The sequence below is a fragment of the Hyla sarda genome, chromosome 1, assembly GCF_029499605.1.
Source record: "Hyla sarda isolate aHylSar1 chromosome 1, aHylSar1.hap1, whole genome shotgun sequence".
Classification (NCBI taxonomy): domain Eukaryota; kingdom Metazoa; phylum Chordata; class Amphibia; order Anura; family Hylidae; genus Hyla; species Hyla sarda.
This window is the reverse complement of record NC_079189.1, coordinates 299381111-299398564: the sequence shown is the minus strand read 5'-3', so window position 1 is coordinate 299398564 and position 17454 is coordinate 299381111. Positions and strand designations below refer to the sequence as shown.

At 45.1% G+C, this 17454-nt stretch overlaps 1 protein-coding gene across 6 annotated transcripts in view; it reads left to right on the top strand.

Moving 5' to 3' along the window:
* The window catches only part of HSD11B1L (hydroxysteroid 11-beta dehydrogenase 1 like), a 148946-nt gene that overhangs the window by 19856 nt on the left and 111636 nt on the right, over window positions 1–17454 (top strand). For 2 of the 6 annotated variants that reach the window (XM_056518075.1, XM_056518073.1), the window contains exons 2-4: window positions 10353–10525; window positions 10641–10766; window positions 10863–10970. The exons of the other annotated variants lie outside the window; for them this stretch is intronic. The gene's annotated coding sequence lies outside the window, so the exon portion shown is untranslated. The remainder of the gene's footprint in view (window positions 1–10352; window positions 10526–10640; window positions 10767–10862; window positions 10971–17454) is intronic. 6 annotated transcript variants of the gene reach the window in all.

Here is a 17454-nt window from a genome sequence, read left to right as displayed (position 1 = left end):
CCCTCTGATTTCCGGGGCCGCAGGCGCGCTCCACTGAACGGATTAGCGTGTCTATCTTTCATCGACCGGTGCTGGTAACCCGCTAACTCCCGGAAAGGTAAGCTGCCGCGAAGCAGGTGGTCTCCCCCAGGCACGTTTGGCTCCAGAATTTCCACTACTGCCACACCACGCTGACTGCCAACCATGCGACCACCTTGCTGACTCAAGGGAAACCTGCAACTCTCTTCTCCCGATGATGAACCCCCTTCTCCTGAGATCGAGCAATAACAGGTGTGTTATGTCCTCAGATGTCCGGGGCCGCAGGCGCGCTCCACTGAACGGATTAGGGTGTGTCCATCTTTTTTTGTAGCACCCGCAATCCAAAATTTTTTAATTCCCAGACCCAGGCCCCACCTCTGCGGCATCAGGAACCCATTTATTGCCTGAAGGACAAAGCCTGGAGTTGGCTGATGCACCAATACACACAGGGCTTCACAATCCGCCCCAAAATCAACAAAATTGTATAAATTTTTTTTTTTTTAAATGTACAACTTTGTGTAAGCACAAGCGCATATCCAACATTTCAGAAGACTCTATAAGGCAAGACGGTGGACCACCCAAAGACTTTCTTCTCAAAAATAATGAACCACATAATTGTTGAATTTTTTTAAAAAAAATTGAAATTCCTAGACCCAGGCCCCACCTCAGCTGCATCAGTAACCCATGGATTGCCTGAAAGACACAGCCTGGAGTTGGCTGATGCACGAGTACACACCCGGGCTTCACAATCCACCCCAAAAAAACACAAATTTTTTCGAAATTGTCTGACAAAATACCTTTTTATTTTTAAAAAACAAGCACATATACAGCAGTTCAGAAGACTCTATAATGCAGGATGGCGGACCACCCAAAGACATTTTTCTATAATATAATAAACCACACAATATGTTCAATTTTTTAAATAATTGAAATTCCAAGACCAAGGCCCCACCTCTGCTGCATCAGTAACCCATATATTGCCTAACGGACACAGACTGGAGTTGGCTGATGCACGAGTACAAACCCGGGCTTCACAATCCACCCCCAAAAAAACGCTAAATTTTATCGAAATTGTCGGACAAAAGATCTTTTTTTTTTTTTTTTTAAACAAGCGCATATACAGCAGTTCAGAAGACTCTATAATGCAGGATGGTGGACCACCCAAAGACATTCTTCTCAAAAGTAATAAACCACACAATGTTTGAAATTTGGTTAAAAAAATTACTACATGTGTGTAAGTGCATCTGTCTCCAAAAAATCAGATGGCAAAAGGATTCTATTCGCCAAAAATGATTAAGCAGAGTTAATCCCTCTCCATCTATTTTTTTTTTTTCATAAAAAAAATCACACGCAACAAGCGTTCCGTTGTGTAACGGTTAGCATTCTGCAAAAATCAATTTTATTACTGATAAAATTACCGGTAAATTTAACAATAACACTACCCAAGAGTGTTTAATTACCCCATACATTGCACCAGGAGCAGTCAGGAGTAGGCCTCAGCAGTACCCAAGAGGCTTTAATAACCCCTTACCTTGCCTGATCAATTGCGAGATCGAGCAAGAACAGGTGTGTTATGGCCTCAGATGTCCTGGGCTGCACTAGCGCTCCACTGAACGGATTAGCGTCTCTCTATCTTTCAAGGACCGGTGCGTGTTGCACGCTGAAACCAGTTCGTGATAGGGATCTGTGATTGCAATTATTTAATCTTAAAACGAGGCATTGCCAGTAAGTGAGGGTCATAAGCTGGCATTTATTATGTCCCTGCCCTTTGTACACTACGCCCGTCGCTATAAGCGATTGGATTAGTTAGTGAGTTGGTTAGTGAGGTCCTCAGATCGGCCCAGGCGGGGTAGGAGAAGGCCCTGGCAGAGCGCCGAGAATTTAACGATCATTGTTGAAATTTGCATTAAGCATGTATTTAGCTACTGCTAAACATCCAAAAATTTAAGGCACCAGGGAGGCAAGTAGTTTCTGAAAGACACAGAATGAGTCTGGAGCATGCATTTGCAGTACCCAAGAGGGTTTCATAACCCCTTACATTTAAAGATCAATGTTGACATTTGCATTAAGCATGTATTTAGCTACTGCTAAACTTCAAAAAATTATAGGCCCAAAGCCAGAAGCTTCAGTTTTCCCCATATTAGGAGCATAGTTGTCCCCCAGATTAGGACCATAGTTGTCCCCCAGATTAGGCAGCATAGATGTCCCCCAGATTAGGCAGCATAGTTGTCCCCCAATCAGCGCGGGCCGGTCAGAGCCAATCAAAGGGCCATATGCGTCAAGCGGGCCGTACAATCCCCAGGTCTGCCCCAGAGGGTTTCATAACCAACCACAATAGAGAAAATTTTGTTGTAGGAGCATGGTCAATCTACTCAGACCCATCTGTCATTGGTGGCTGGAAATCCTGGCTGATCCATCCCTGATTCATCTTGACAAACGTCAGACTCGCCACATTTTTAGTGGACAGACGAGTTCGCCTTGGGGTGACTATGGCCCCGGCCGCACTAAACACCCGCTCTGATGGCACACTACTGGCCGGGCAGGACAGCTTTTCCAGGGCAAACTCCGCTAGTTGCGCCAATAAATAGAGTTTGGCTGCCCAGAAGTCCAGCGGATCTTCAACTGTTGTTGGCAGAGTCATGTCGAGGTAAGCCATCACCTGCTGGTTCAGGTTCTGCTCCATGTCCACCTGCTGCTGATGAGTAGCTTCACTATGCGGCTGAAGGAAGCTACTCATCAGTGACTGTAGACTCAGGCTGCTGCTGATTGAGCTCCTGTCACCCCTCCCCTCCCCAGCAGCCATGGCAGTGGAAGGTGAGCGCAGAGGGCCCCCCCGAGTCAGACCAGTGAGCGGATGGACCATGTGGCCGATAGGCATCGGCCAACCGACTATGTAGAAGCTCCCTGAAGTAGGTCAGTTTGTCCTCCCTCTCAGTGGGTGTAAAAAAGGCCCCCATTCTGGGCCGGTAGCGAGGGTCTAATAAGGTGGAGATCCAGATGTCATCGTGCTGACGAATTTTGACAATTCGGGGGTCACTACGCAAGCAACTCAGCATGCATCGTGCCATTTGTGACAGTGACTCACTGGGACTACCTGCCTCCATCTCCACTGCATACTGCCACGGTGTGTCTGGGTCCTCTGTCTCGCCTCCCTCGTAATAACCCTCCAGCTCCTCTGGCTGCTCCTGCTCCTCCACTCCTGTCCAATGACCAGAAACACCGGCCATCTCATCCACCGTAAACTGTGCTCCGCTCTGCCCTTCATCATCCTCCTCCAGTTCATCCCCCACAGGACTCATGTAGCCTTCTGATGTAGGCGCAACATCTCCATTGCCGTGACCAGCCATGTTTTCAATCATTTTTTTTGGAGTAAATGTAGGAGTGGAATTACGTCGTTCATGGCGTAATTCGAGCGACTAACAAAAAATGTGGCTTCCTCAAAGGGCCTCAGCAAACGGCAGGTGTCACGTATGAGCTGCCACTCGTTCACATTGAAGTTACACAGGGGAGTACTCCTATCTGCTTGTATCATCAAAAAATCCGTTATGGCTTTTCTTTGTTCGTATAGTCTGTCCAACATATGGAGGGTGGAATTCCAACGTGTGGCAACGTCACAAATGAGACTATGTTGTAGGATACCGTTCTGACGCTGCAGCTCAAGCAAAGTGTGCTTGACGATGTACGAGTGGCTAAAGTGCATGCACAGTTTCCTTGCCATTTTCAGGACGTCTTGCAAATGGGGTGAAGACTTGATGAACTTCTTGACATCCAGATTCAACACGTGTGCCATGCAGGGCGAATGGTCCACACTTCCTTGTCGCAGCACGGCCACAATGTTCTTCCCATTGTCGGTCACCATGGTTCCCATTTCCAGATTTCGTGGAGTAAGCCATACTCGGATTTCTTCCCTAATGAACTTCAGCAGTTCCTCCCCTGTGTGACTCCGTTCGCCAAGGCAAACCATGTGAAGGACGGCTAGACACCGCTGTGCCCTACACACGTGGTACGATGAAGGGCCACCGAGATTTGGATGTGCAGTGGAGGCCGAGGACACGGGGGAGGAGGCGCACACTGTAAAAGGACCAAATGCCTGGGAGCGAGAGCGTGGAGGAGGAAGCGGTGTGACCTGTCCAAGTTGCTGTTGTGGCTGTGCAGGAACAACATTTACCCAGTGGGCCGTAAAAGATATGTATTGTCCCTGCCCGTAGTTATAGCTCCACACGTCGGCGCTGCCGTGCACTTTTGAACACACCGACAGGCTCAAGGACTGGCTCACCTTCTCTTGTACAAACTTATGCAGGGCTGGTACTGCCTTCTTCGCAAAGAAATGACGGCTTGGGACTCTCCACCTCGGCTCGGCACAAGCCATCAATTCCCTGAAAGCTGCAGAGTCCACCAGTTGGAAAGGGAGGGACTGCAACACCAGCAACTTGGACAGGAGCACATTCAACTTCTGCGCCGTTTGATGAGTGGGCGCATACTGTTGTCTCTTGGACATGGCTTAGCCGATCGATTGTTGGTGGAATGGCTAACTACGAGCGGAGGAAGCAGGAGCGCAAGAAGGATGGTTTGACACAATGCTCCCTTCGGCTGAGGTCGTGGAGCCTTGGCTGGATGACGGAGGGAACGGATGGCTACTGGGTGATGCGGCAGGCTAGACCACTACCTCGGAGCCACGGTTATCCCAGGCCGATTTATGGTGGCGAATCATGTGTTGACGCAGGGCTGTGGTGCCGAGATTGGGACCCTGGCCACGCTTCACTTTCTGCCCACAGATTTTGCATGTGACTACACTAAGGTCCTCCGGATTCTTTATGAAGAGCAACCACACCGCAGAGTAGCTGATTTTCCCACCCGTAGTTTGCACTATTTCACTGCTATTGGCGCCGTCTCCAGGAACCCCTGTTCCACTACCTCCCTGAATGGTAGCTTGCCACGAAGCAGGTGGTCTCCCCCTGGCATGTTTGGCTCCTGAATTTCCACTACTGCCACCACCACGCTGATTGCCAACCGTGCTACCGCCTTGCTGCCCCATAGACAAAGAGCAAATCTCTTCTCCTGATGATGATGAAGCCCCGGCTTCTGCACCCGGCTACCAATTGCGATCAGCTTCATCATCATCAAAAGATGTGTGCACGTCACTGATGTTCTCCACGTGTTCCACAACAGTGTCTGCCTGGTCCTGAGCAATTGAAACACCGCCTCCCACGTCATTCTCCGCATCACTACTTGGCCGCCTTGCGGAGCAAGGGACGCATGTCTCCTCACATTCTTGGCTGCCCATTAGATGCTGACTGTCCTCTATTACATCGTCACACAATTCTGAGCAGCAGAAGATTTGTGGAGAAAAAAAAACTCAATAGAGCTGAAAAATGAGATGAGATGCTTCAGAAAGTTCAGGCAGCTTGGAGATCTGTATGAGGCAGCTGACAGCTATCTGCCCCTCTCTGCTGCAATGCTCAATAACGTGAATAGGAGGTTTAGCTATCAATGCTCCTTCTCAGAGTAACAGCACAGCGCTCTGCACTCCTGTCTTTCCCTAATGCTGATGTGACTAGCAGTTGCAGTGTAACGCTGTGGTATGAGCTATTCACACACACAGTCCCGTCCTCTCCATCTGAGTGCATAGATGAAATGAAGTGAGGCAAGATGGCCGCCGATTATATAGGGGCTGTGACATCACAGGGGTCAGTGAACACTGATAGGCTGCATCTCACATGTGGTTCTGGGTCAGCCCGCCTACCTTCATTCCCGCCGCTGTTTCCCGCCCTCCCATAATCCCCTGCCCCATGTACTTACATGTGGATCCGCCATCTTAGCTCTACAATAGCCTGGAACGCTGTAAAATGGAGTTTAATGAAGCGATTCATGCGACAGAATTGCGGCGATATTCGTATTCGTTGCAAATCAAATTTTTCATGAAATTCGTAATGAATTCGGGTTCGTCAAGTTCGATTCGCTCATCTCTAGTGCCGGCTTTCAATGGCGCAGGTCACAGGACAAGCATGGATGAGTAAAAGCAAGGGTAGTTTATTCTCCCAGCATGCAACGTGTTTCACTGCAACAGCAGCTTCATCAGGCATGACAAAAATCACATGAATGGTGAATTTATCCAGAAGGTGAGAGGACACGTCAAGGGGGGGGGGGGAGCGGGAAAAACAAGTGGGAAGAGGTAGAGAGAATAGGAACGGAAGGATTTAGACGTTCTCCTCACCAACGGACAAATTCTAACCTTACAAATATATATACAATATAAAAGTTATATATATAAAAATATATACATATGAAACAATTATTTTAAACTAAAATGAAATAATAGAAATGAGAAGATAGAGAACGGTCGTGATTTTAACGAGCATTCTCTATGGTCTCATTCAGACCATACGGTACCAGAGTAGACATAGTACCGCATGGTCTGAATGAGACCATAGAGAATGCTCGTTAAAATCACGACCGTTCTCTATCTTCTCATTCCTATTATTATTTCATTTTAGTTTAAAATGATTGTGTCATAGGTTTATATTTTTATATATATAACTTTTTATATTGTGTATATATATTTGTAAGGTTAGAATTTGCCCGTTGGTGAGGAGACCGTCTAAGTCCTTCCGTTCCTATTCTCTCTAACTCTTCCCACTTATTTTCCCCGTGCCCCCTCCCCCCCCCTTTGACGTCTCCTCTCACCTTCTGGATAAATTCGCCATTCATGTGATTCTTGTCATGCCTGATGAAGCTGCTGTTGCAGTGAAACGCGTTGCATGCTGGGAGAATAAACTACCCTTGCTTTTACTCATCCATGCTTGTCCTGTGACCTGCGCCATTGAAAGCCGGCACCTTGTTCTGAAGTCTGCCTCTACATTACCTCTTGCTCAGCCGGCTGGCTGCGGACACTATGCGCTCACCATTGTTGTGTATGCGGGTACACAACATTACCAGGTGAGCCTCCTTTTCAGTGCATAAGTTGCTTGATAAGTTACTCTTTTAATACACCATGGAGCGCTTTGTTCTTTGTCGTTTTTTAGATACACTCTATATGGCTGGAGGTTGTATGTCTGTGGGGGGGGGGGGAGCTGCCTACTAATGTGGGGGGGAGCTGCCTACTAATGTGGGGGGGGGGGCTGCCTACTAATGTGGGGGGGGAGCTGCCTACTAATGTGGGGGGAGCTGCCTACTAATGTGGGGGGAGCTGCCTAATATTGTGGGGGGGGAGCTGCCTAATATTGTGGGGGGGGGGGGAGCTGCCTATTATTGTGGGGGAGGGAGCTGCCTACTATTGTGGGGGAGGGAGCTGCCTACTATTGTGGTGGAGGGAGCTGCCTACTATTGTGGTGGAGGGAGCTGCCTACTATTGTGGGGGAGGGGAGCTGCCTACTATTGTGGGGGAACTGCCTACTATTTTGAGGGAGGGGAGCTGCCTACCATTGTGGGGGGGGGGGAGCTGCCGACTATTGTGGGGGGGGGGGGGGGAGCTGCCGACCATTGTGGGGGGGGAGCTGCCAACCTAATGTGTGGGAGCTGCCGACCTAATGTGTGGGAGCTGCCGACCTAATGTGTGGGAACTACAAGGTACTGTACATCGCGGTAGGAGGGGTAGTCTTATACGGCAAGTATATCCCAAGCTCTATATTTTCAGTGTAAAAGTTGGGGATCAGCTTATACGCCCAGTCGTCTTATACGCTGGCATATACGTTAGACATTCTTCACAATGTTGTCTTGCAGTACACCATTTATCCCGGCAGTAAAATAAAAATAAAAATTGTACATACCTTCCTCCGCTGCCCCGGGGTCTCCGGTAACAGTCTCCGGTCTCCGCCGCGATCCACTTCCTGGTTGCCGGTGGTCGGATGAATCATACTGCGCTCAGCCAATCGCCGGCCGCAGTGAGGTCCAGACTCGGCCGACGATAGGCTGAGCGGCAGCGTGACGTTTTCGGCACCGGCCGCAGGTGCCGGTGTAGTGAAGAATTTTTTATCCTGAAGCGTTTTCACACTGCCGCTCAGCCTATCGCCGGCAGAGTCTGACTTCGTTGCGGCTGGTGATTGGCTGAGCGCAGTATGACTCATCCAACCACCGGCAACCAGGAAGTGGATCGTGGCGGAGACTGGAGCCGGTTACCGGAGGCCCCGGGGGGAGCGGAGGAAGGTATGCACATCTTTATTTTTTTTACTGCCGGCAGTATGGGCCACAATTTTTATATTCCGGAGTTCTACTTTAAGGAAACATGAGAAAAACCCGTACACTAAGGAAATCTACTAAGTACTGATAACATCAAATTTGTCATTGTTCTTGTGACTTTTTGTTAAATTTGTTGTGCACACGTCAAAAAAAGGGTGGAGAAAAACAACTAGACTAGACATCCTTTGATCTTCAGGTACTGGCTGTTTATTACATCTGACAATACACGGGTGTGGAAATTTTATAATAAACTACTTGTCCACGGGACTAAAATGGAGCAAAATCTACTTGTCCCTCAGGACGATCCACTTGTCCGGGCCAATTTTCGCTTTTACACTCTCCCTTTTTCCTCCTCGCCCTATAATAGCCATAACTACCTACTATAATGATACTTTTAATTTTTCAAAAACATATTCTCTGAAAAAAAAAAAAAAGTGTGTGTGTGTGTGTGTATATATTTAGTTTAGGTGAAGTGAAATTGAAATGGTAAAAGATAATTTGGGAGATTTGGTGGTTTTCTTCTCTACGCCATTTACCTTTGTGGCTGAAATAACATGTTAGTTTCATACTTTAGGTCACCTGATTACAGCAATGCCAGATTTGTATAGTTTACGTCATGTTTAACTTATTTAAAAAAAAAAATCGTAACTTTTTCGAATTTTTTCAATTGCCAATTTTTTGACCCCTGTTGGTTTTTTATTTTATTTTTTCACATACCAGGCTGTATGAGGGCTCATTTTTTGCACCATAATCTGTTTTTTGTATCGGTACCATTTTGGTATTGATCTGACTTTATCGCTTTTTAACTTTTTTTCTGGGATATTATAAAAATTGCAATTCTGTGGTTTGGTATTTTTTTTTTTTTTTTTACATTTACCGTGCGAGATACATAATGTTATATTTTAATAGGTCGTACAATTACGCATGAAGCGATACCAAATATATTTATTTTTATTATGTTTGCATGTTTTTATATAGGAAAAGGGGGTGATTTTTTTACATGAAAGGGGTTAATGTGTGTCTTTTAAACTTTTATTAATACTTTATTTTTACACTTTATTGGACTTTTAGGAGGAATCATTAGATTCCTCATACAGATGAATAGAGTTCTATTGAACTCTATAGAGCTGTGAGCTCTGCGATCCATTGATAGAGCCTGGTCCAGCCTGGCTCCATCAATGACAGAGCCACGGGTTAGCAGGGAACAGAGGTAAGTCCTCCATCTACCTCTATAGTGGATCACCCCCCTGCAATCACGCTGCGGGGGGAGGTGATCCACCCCACTAGCCCACCAGGGAGCATACACATGTCCCTTTAGACGCTGCTGTCAGCTTTGACAGCGGCGATCTAAAGGGTTAATAGCTAGCCGCGGCCATCGCCGCATGCTGGCTATCAGCGGCGGCCCCCAGCTACTGAAATCAGCTGGGGGCTGCAGAGTATGGAGCGGGCACGAGTCCGGAGCCCCCTCCATACAGACTGCTGAGCGCCGCATGCTGGCTATTAGCGGCGGTGTGAAGTGGAAACTTGTGTCTGCTCCTCCCCTCAGCTCTGCCACATAGACGTTTCTGATGAAGCTGGGGTTCCAGTGAAACGTTAAAGGCATAGGCTATATTAGGTTTTAAATTGCCGCACCACAGGTTCCTAGACTATTATAGAGCACCCGATACTAACAGCGTGGTTGTCAGTTACACTACAAGAGGACTGGGGCTGTGTTTTTAATCACCGAGTGGTCCTGACATCTAGTGGACATTTTTTGCTAACTGCACTTTTAGTTTACATTCAATTTTAATCATAATAATAAGTTATATTTTAGTTGGGAGGGACCTAGTTTAGGGCACCCCTTTGGGGGTTTCCCCTAAAGTTTTTGTGACATTATTGTAGCCCTGGCACCTCCTGGGGTTTTTGTTGGTTAATTGACCATCGAAACCTCAGGACACCCCGGGACCCCTCATAATGTACTCTTTTTGTACCGTTCAGATAGGATACATCCCAATGGGGATCCCACTTTTTTTCAGTGCAACAAGCACCACTGCAGAAGATTACACCTGTACCGCTACACAAATGTTTAGTTAACACACTGGATCTAGAGTATACATTGTTTCTCTTATATGTCAATATGGAAACTGTTACTAAAGTATTGTTTCTTTCTATATCAAAAGGACCACAGAATACAAGTGCTTCCAACTATAAGCGCAGCACTACAGGACTTTACCATATATGCCTGCAGAGCATCTCGCCTATGGGTATAGTCTCAGTTGAAATAAACCGCTGCTGCCTTTTTAAGCACTGCTCATTGGACATATATACCCTTTTTTTCCTCTTATAAATAAATGTAAGTAGCATACTAGAATTTTTCCCTCTTCTAAAAAAAGAATTTTTTTTGTCTACATCAGTTTATTTTTAAAATAAATTTTTATATTTTTGCACGCATCTTCTTCCACAAAAAGAATTCCTTGCCAACCTTTGAACAGCTTTACATTTCCCAAAGAGAAATTAAAGGGTGCACATCAGAAGTATCTTTATACATGCCTCACCTCATATCTGGACTAACAAGATTCCCTATAGCGTGCCAAGTACGTTCTTTCACACTTATTTTTTATTGTTTCTGTTTCGTTCACACTAAAACTAGGAATACAACATTAATTTCCTTTTTCTCATCTTATATACAGATCAGACCTATCTGCTTCACAGGTCTATATTATATCACCTTCGCTCCATAATCAACTTGTCCACTAGGAACATCTTTTGAATTCCTTCAGCAACATTGTCATAATAGGGTACGTGAAAAATTGTTAGCATTTAACCACATATACCTTACCATCATAATTGAGAAGTCTCTCATTCATTACATTTGTATTTTCAGTTTCCTCTACCATCCTTCCACTGTTAGGAATATGATCAAAACCCTCCCTCACCACCACTCTGAATGAACCTCCTTTTTAAAGAATTTTATTGATCACTTACTCCTTTATTCATTTTTATAATAATAATTAAAAAAAAATCTCATTAAGCGCCGGTATTTATTTCTTTTTAGCATTGCAACAATTCTTATGGTATACAGGGATCCATAATTAATACCTGGTAGCTGTATTTTTACATATCCCATGGAAGCGCTGGTATACACATATATACTTTAGGTACTACTACTCACAACATGGAGCAGAGTGTGCTCCATGTTGGGAGCAGTAGTACCTGCATTAATAGACAGAGTGCAACAGGTGTCAGAAGTTACACTTGCTGCGATCTGTCTATTAATGCAGATACTACAGCTCCCAGCATGGAGCAGAGTGTGCTCCATGTTGGGAGTAGTAGTACCTGCAGGTAAGAACAGATGACAGCGGGTATCACTACTGACACCCGCTGTGATCGTCCTGTCTATAGCAGAGATGGAGCAGCTGTATACAGCGCTCGCATCTCTGCACTATATTCCGGCCACTCACTCATTCATATTTCCCTCAGAGCGGTGATTGGCTGCAACCATCCGGCCAATCACAGCTCTGGGCGGAAAATATGAATGAGTCATGTGAATTTGTTGTATGGGGATGCTTCGGTCTTTTGCAGCGCTGGAGTCCTTCCTTCTGGAGCCTACTCTGCTGTACCAGATCTATATTTAGTGAGACAAGTGCTGGAGTTTTGTTTCATTGTAACAAGCTGTTTGCAGATACATTTGTGCACAGTGAGGAACGCGATCCCTGTCTGCGGATGCACTTGTGTATACTGGGGATCGCGATCTCTTAAAGGGGTACTCCGCCCTAGACATCTTGTCCCCTATGCAAAGGATAGGGTATAAAATGTCAGATCGCCGCGGTGCCGCTGCTGGGAAGCCCTGGGATCCCCTCTGCGGCACCCCGCTATCATTACAGCACAGAGCGAGTTCGCTCTGTTCGTAATGACGGGCGATACAGGGAACTGAGCCGCGTGACGTCATGGCTCCGCCCCTCGTGACATCACACCCCGCCCCCTCCCATAGACTTGTATTGAGAGGGGCGGGCCGTGACGTCATGATGCTCCGGCCCCTGTATTGCGCGTCATTACGTGCAGAGCGAACTCGCTCTGTGCTGTAATGATAGCGCAGTCCCGCAGCGGGGATCCCGGGCTCCCCAGCAGCAGGACCCTGGCAATCTGACTTCTTATCCCCTATCCTTTGGATAGGGGATAATATGTCTAGGGGCGGAGTACCCCTTTAAAGTCTGAACAAAGAGAAGACTGCTCTGGTTCAGATACATTCCGATGGGGTTTCCCTGGATCATGGTGAAGGTATATGAGGAAACCTTACAGGTTAGCCTGGTTTGGAATCGCCAGGTGTCATGTTGATTCTTGTCTGCGGAGTCTTTGTATTTTTGCAGCGCTGGAGACCCTCTAGTTCTGGCCCACCCTGCTGCGCTTGGTATCTCATTCATGATTCACACGGTTAGTTATGTGGATCGCAATGTTATATTATAGAGAGGCGATTATTTATATCTTCCATGTTTTTATTGGTATTTTTATGTAGTGCTGGACACCTGGAGTTAAAGCCCACTTTGAGTTCCCCCTAGTTTTCTTTGGAGTGGGGGCCGTTGTGTAGTGGGAAAAAGGAGTAATTCGGCAGAGTTATAATATAGGTCCAGGGTAGGGTTAATTGGTGCGGGTGACATTATATGACTGTATGATGTTGAGGTATTACGAACAGATATATTTGAGAGTGAGGTATAATGGTGTGGTTGTTGGGATATATATACACACACACACACACACACACACACACACACACACACACACACACATTTATATACCAACAACCACACCATTGTATGATGTTGAGGTATTACGAACAAATATATTTGAGAGTGAGGTATAATGGTGTGGTTGTTGGTATATAAATATGTGTGTGTGTGTGTGTGTATATATATCCCAACAACCACACCATTATACCTCACTCTCAAATATATCTGTTCGTAATACCTCAACATCATACAGTCATATAATGTCACCCGCACCAATTAACCCTACCCTGGACCTATATTATAACTCTGCCGAATTACTCTTTTTTTCCCACTACACAACGGCCCCCACTCCAAAGAAAACTAGGGGAAACTCAAAGTGGGCTTTAACTCCAGGTCTCCAGCACTACATAAAAATACCAATAAAAACATGGAAGATATAAATATAATATACCATTGCGATCCACATAACTAACCGTGTGAATCATGAATGAGATACCATACGCAGCAAGGTGGGCCAGATCTAGAGGGTTTCCAGCGCTGCATAAATGCAAAGACTCCGCAGACAAGAATCAACATGACACCTGGCGATTCCATACCAGACTAACCGGTAAGGTTTCCTCATATACCTTCACCATGATCCAGGGAGACCCCATCAGAATGTATCTGAACAGGAGCGGTCTTCTTTGTTCAGACTTTAAGAGATTGCGATCACCGGTATACACAAGTGCATAAGCAGACAGGGATCGCGTTCCTCATTGTGCACAAATGTATCTGCAAACAGCTTGTTACAATGAAACAAAACTCCGGCACTTCTCTCATTAAATATAGATCTTGTACAGCAGAGTGGGCTCCAGAAGGAAGGACTCCAGCGCTGCAAAAGACCGAAGCATCCCCATACAACAAATTCACATGACTCATTCATATTTTCCGCCCAGAGCTGTGATTGGCCGGATGGTTGCAGCCAATCACCGCTCTGAGGTAAATATGAAATATAAGTGAGTGGCCGCTGGAGTATAGTGCATAGATGCGAGCGCCGTATACAGCTGCTCCATCTCTGCTATAGACAGGACGATCGCAGTGGATGTCAGTAGTGATACCCGCTGTGATCTTTCCTTAACTGCAAGAACTACTACTCCCAACATGGAGCACACTCTGATCCATGCTGGGAGCTGTAGTACTTGCATTAATAGATGGATCGCAGCAAGTGTAACTTCTGACACCTGCTGCGATCTATTAATGCAGGTCACTCCTGACACCTGATCCTGTATAATGTATAGATGCGGCCGCTCTCCTATGGTCCCCTGCCCTGCCGTATATATATACCTAATCATATTTTCCACAGAGATGTGATTGGCTGGAACCATCTGGCCAATCACAGCTCTCTGTGGGAGTTATAAACGGCAGTGCAGGGGACCATAGAAGAGCAGCTGGCCGCATCTATAACTTATACAGGAGGATCGAAACGAGCGATCTGTCTATTAGTACTGGTACTACTACTCCCATCATGGAACAGTGTGTTCCATGCTGGGAGTAGTAGCACTACCTAAAAATCTAGAAAAAAAAAGTGAAAAACACACACACCCATATACTAAATTTTTATTATTGTCGGATACATTTTTATTGCCCTGCCCGCACACATTAATTGATTCGGTTAAAAAAATTAATAAAAAGTTTTTATTAAAAGGATACATTTCGTTAAATACAATTTTTTTTCCATCACTACTGTATTTTTTTATTTTTATTTTTTTAATGGTACCCTACGAAATTTTAATCAAAAAGGTATCTCCAACCGTTGTTTGGATTGCTAAAGTCCCCCCCCAAAAAAAGTGTTGAAAAGACTCCCCAAAGCTAAAAGGTTGCTTAATAATTTAATTGTGCAAAAAAAATTTTAAAATTACAAGTAAGAATCGCTTTAAAAAGACGAGGCAGGAAAAAGAACAAACAGCCAGAGAATTTACTCCACTTTCTGAAACTTTGTACATGCTGCAAAGTGTCAGGTTTTCTTCCCGGAAAATTCACACGATTTTCGGAGTGATTTTCAGAAAAGACGAGTGATTTTGGATGAAATGTAGGGAACACTCCCCTTTTCCATTTTTTTTTCCGTTTTGTAGTTCTTTTTCACTCAGAGTGATTGAGATTCTGTCAGTTTTTTTCTGTCGCACATTCTGTCGCATGGTCCCTGCGACAGAATTTAGGCGCAAAACCCGACAAAAAGAGCCGGAATCATGTTAGTAAATGAGGCCCATCGTATTTACCAGTGTAGCACCTCCACCACAGTCTAAGAGGCCGGAAAATGTCAGCTGCAGGTACCATCATATTAATCCCCTCTGTACTTTTCTGTACTAAACTGCTCTCTTCATGTACATGTCATGTTGATAAGTGCCATTCACATGTCATTTTTTAGGTTCACATTTTACAGAGTTTAAAACAAGACTTATAGACCTGTGGCCAATCCAGAATAATGTTAATAGCTCAAGATATGAATAACCAAAATCCACATAGAGCTAAAACATCCATTTATTCATATGCTTAAAACTCCAATAATAACATTCAAAAAACTATTAAAAAAATATATGATTAATAGGTATGATGAACACCTGTATATCCCAGTTCCCCAGGAGAGTTCAGGGTGTATGAAGCGGGCTCCTGACTCATGACCGCTCAGTACCCGGCAGCCCCCAGCCGTTTTTCCGTATAAGGGGGTGTGTGAGGGCTCATTTTTTGCGCCGTGATCTGTAGTTTTTAGCTGTACCATTTTTGTCTTCAGGGGTGTGGAAATAAAATACTTGCCCATAGGACTAAAAAGGGAACACAATCTACTTGTCCCTTCATACAAAGATGAGAGAAGTTCAGAGAAAGAAGAGGTATTTGGATCAGTAAAGATACAGAGCTAAATGTAACAATAAGAAACTTGAAGCTTCTGAAATGGCAGAATCTCACAGCAAGGCTTTCAGGAGTCATTCTTCTCTTGGAAAGGCTAAATAGAGTTTACCAGCAAGTCCAAGAAAACGCACTGCTGTTGTCAATCTTGCCAAGCAATTTTCACCCCAAATGTTGAAGACAGTTTGTAGGAAGAAGAGATCAGCCAAATGTAAAAAAATATATATATATACCAAACCCCAGAAGTGCATTTTTTATAACATCATATCCCAGGAAAAAAATTAAGTAAAAAGTGATTAAAGGGGTTATCCACCATAAGGTGATTTTAGTACGTACCTGGCAGACAGTAATGGACATGCTTAGGAAGGATCTGCGCTTGTCTTGAGGCTAAATGGCTATGTTGTAACATTACCATAATACTTTTTGTGAATTGGTATTTCCTGTTTGACTTTTCTTTTTTTGACTACAAATCCCACAATTCCATCTTCCTCCCTCCCACACATCAGCCACCCCACCAATTGAAACATAAAGGAGCTGCATCCATTCAAATCAGCGTGTTTTTCAATCAGGATGCCTACAGCTGTTGCAGATTGATCTCATGGGTGGGGCAATCGCTTGGTGGGAGAGAGCTCCCACCAAGCGATTGCCCCACCCATTGAAGCAGACAGGCTCCCTGTCATCAGCTGACTAGTGAGTCAGGTCTCGGCCACATTGCAACCTGGGAAAAATCTGAGACAACAGTCATTTTGTATGCTGTTAAAAGTAAAGTTTGACCACAAAGTAAAAAGGTAAATGGCTTTAAAAAAAGGAAACCAAATTTGCAAAAAAAATTTTTATTTTTAGTTTTTCACCTAACCAAAACCTTTTTTTTTTTTTTTCGGAGCACCTGTTATGGAAAAATGAAAGGTGTCCTTACAAAGTACAATGGGTCCCGCTAAAAACAAGCCCTCATATGGGCTCTAGATATTACTATAGGGCAAGGAAGAAAAAACAAGAGTGGAAATATAAAAATTTACCTGGACAAGTGGATTGTGCTCCATTTTAGTCTCCATTAATCTCTTCCTCCATTCCTCTGTGGCACCGCTTTAGTTCTTCGGTCCTCCGGTCCAGTCTTCTTGCTTCCGTGCGCGAATCGTCACATTGCAGTTAGCCTATTGCCGGCCGCAGTGATGTCCCGCCTCAGCCGGTGATAGGCTAAGCACGGTGTGGTGTAAGGCGCCTAGGCCTTACCTTCTCCCTGCTGTCCGGGCTCCTTATGTGACTCTGAGCTCAGCCAATCTCCGGCCGACATCCCTGATTTCGACGAGATACTGACTGCAGTTTGACAATCCGTGCATATGGAAGAAGTAAGAAGACCAGAATGGAGGACCAAAGAGCTATAGCGGCACAACAGGGGTCTCGGAGGAAGGTGAGTTAAAGTTTTTTTGTTTTTTTTTGCTGTGTTTTCTCCGCAGCCTGGGCACAACAGGATGAAGATAATTTTCACTATACTACTCCCTTAAGTAATGTTAGTACATTCAAGGGGTGTATTTCCTAACAGACACCCCTCGATGTAAAATATTCACATTCACTAACTGTATAACCTGTCCATTCCCTGATAGTCGCTGTCCAGAAAATGACCTGGATCAAAAGGATGGTACCCTGAGCTTAATATTAATTGCACAACTTTTGAAGGCAG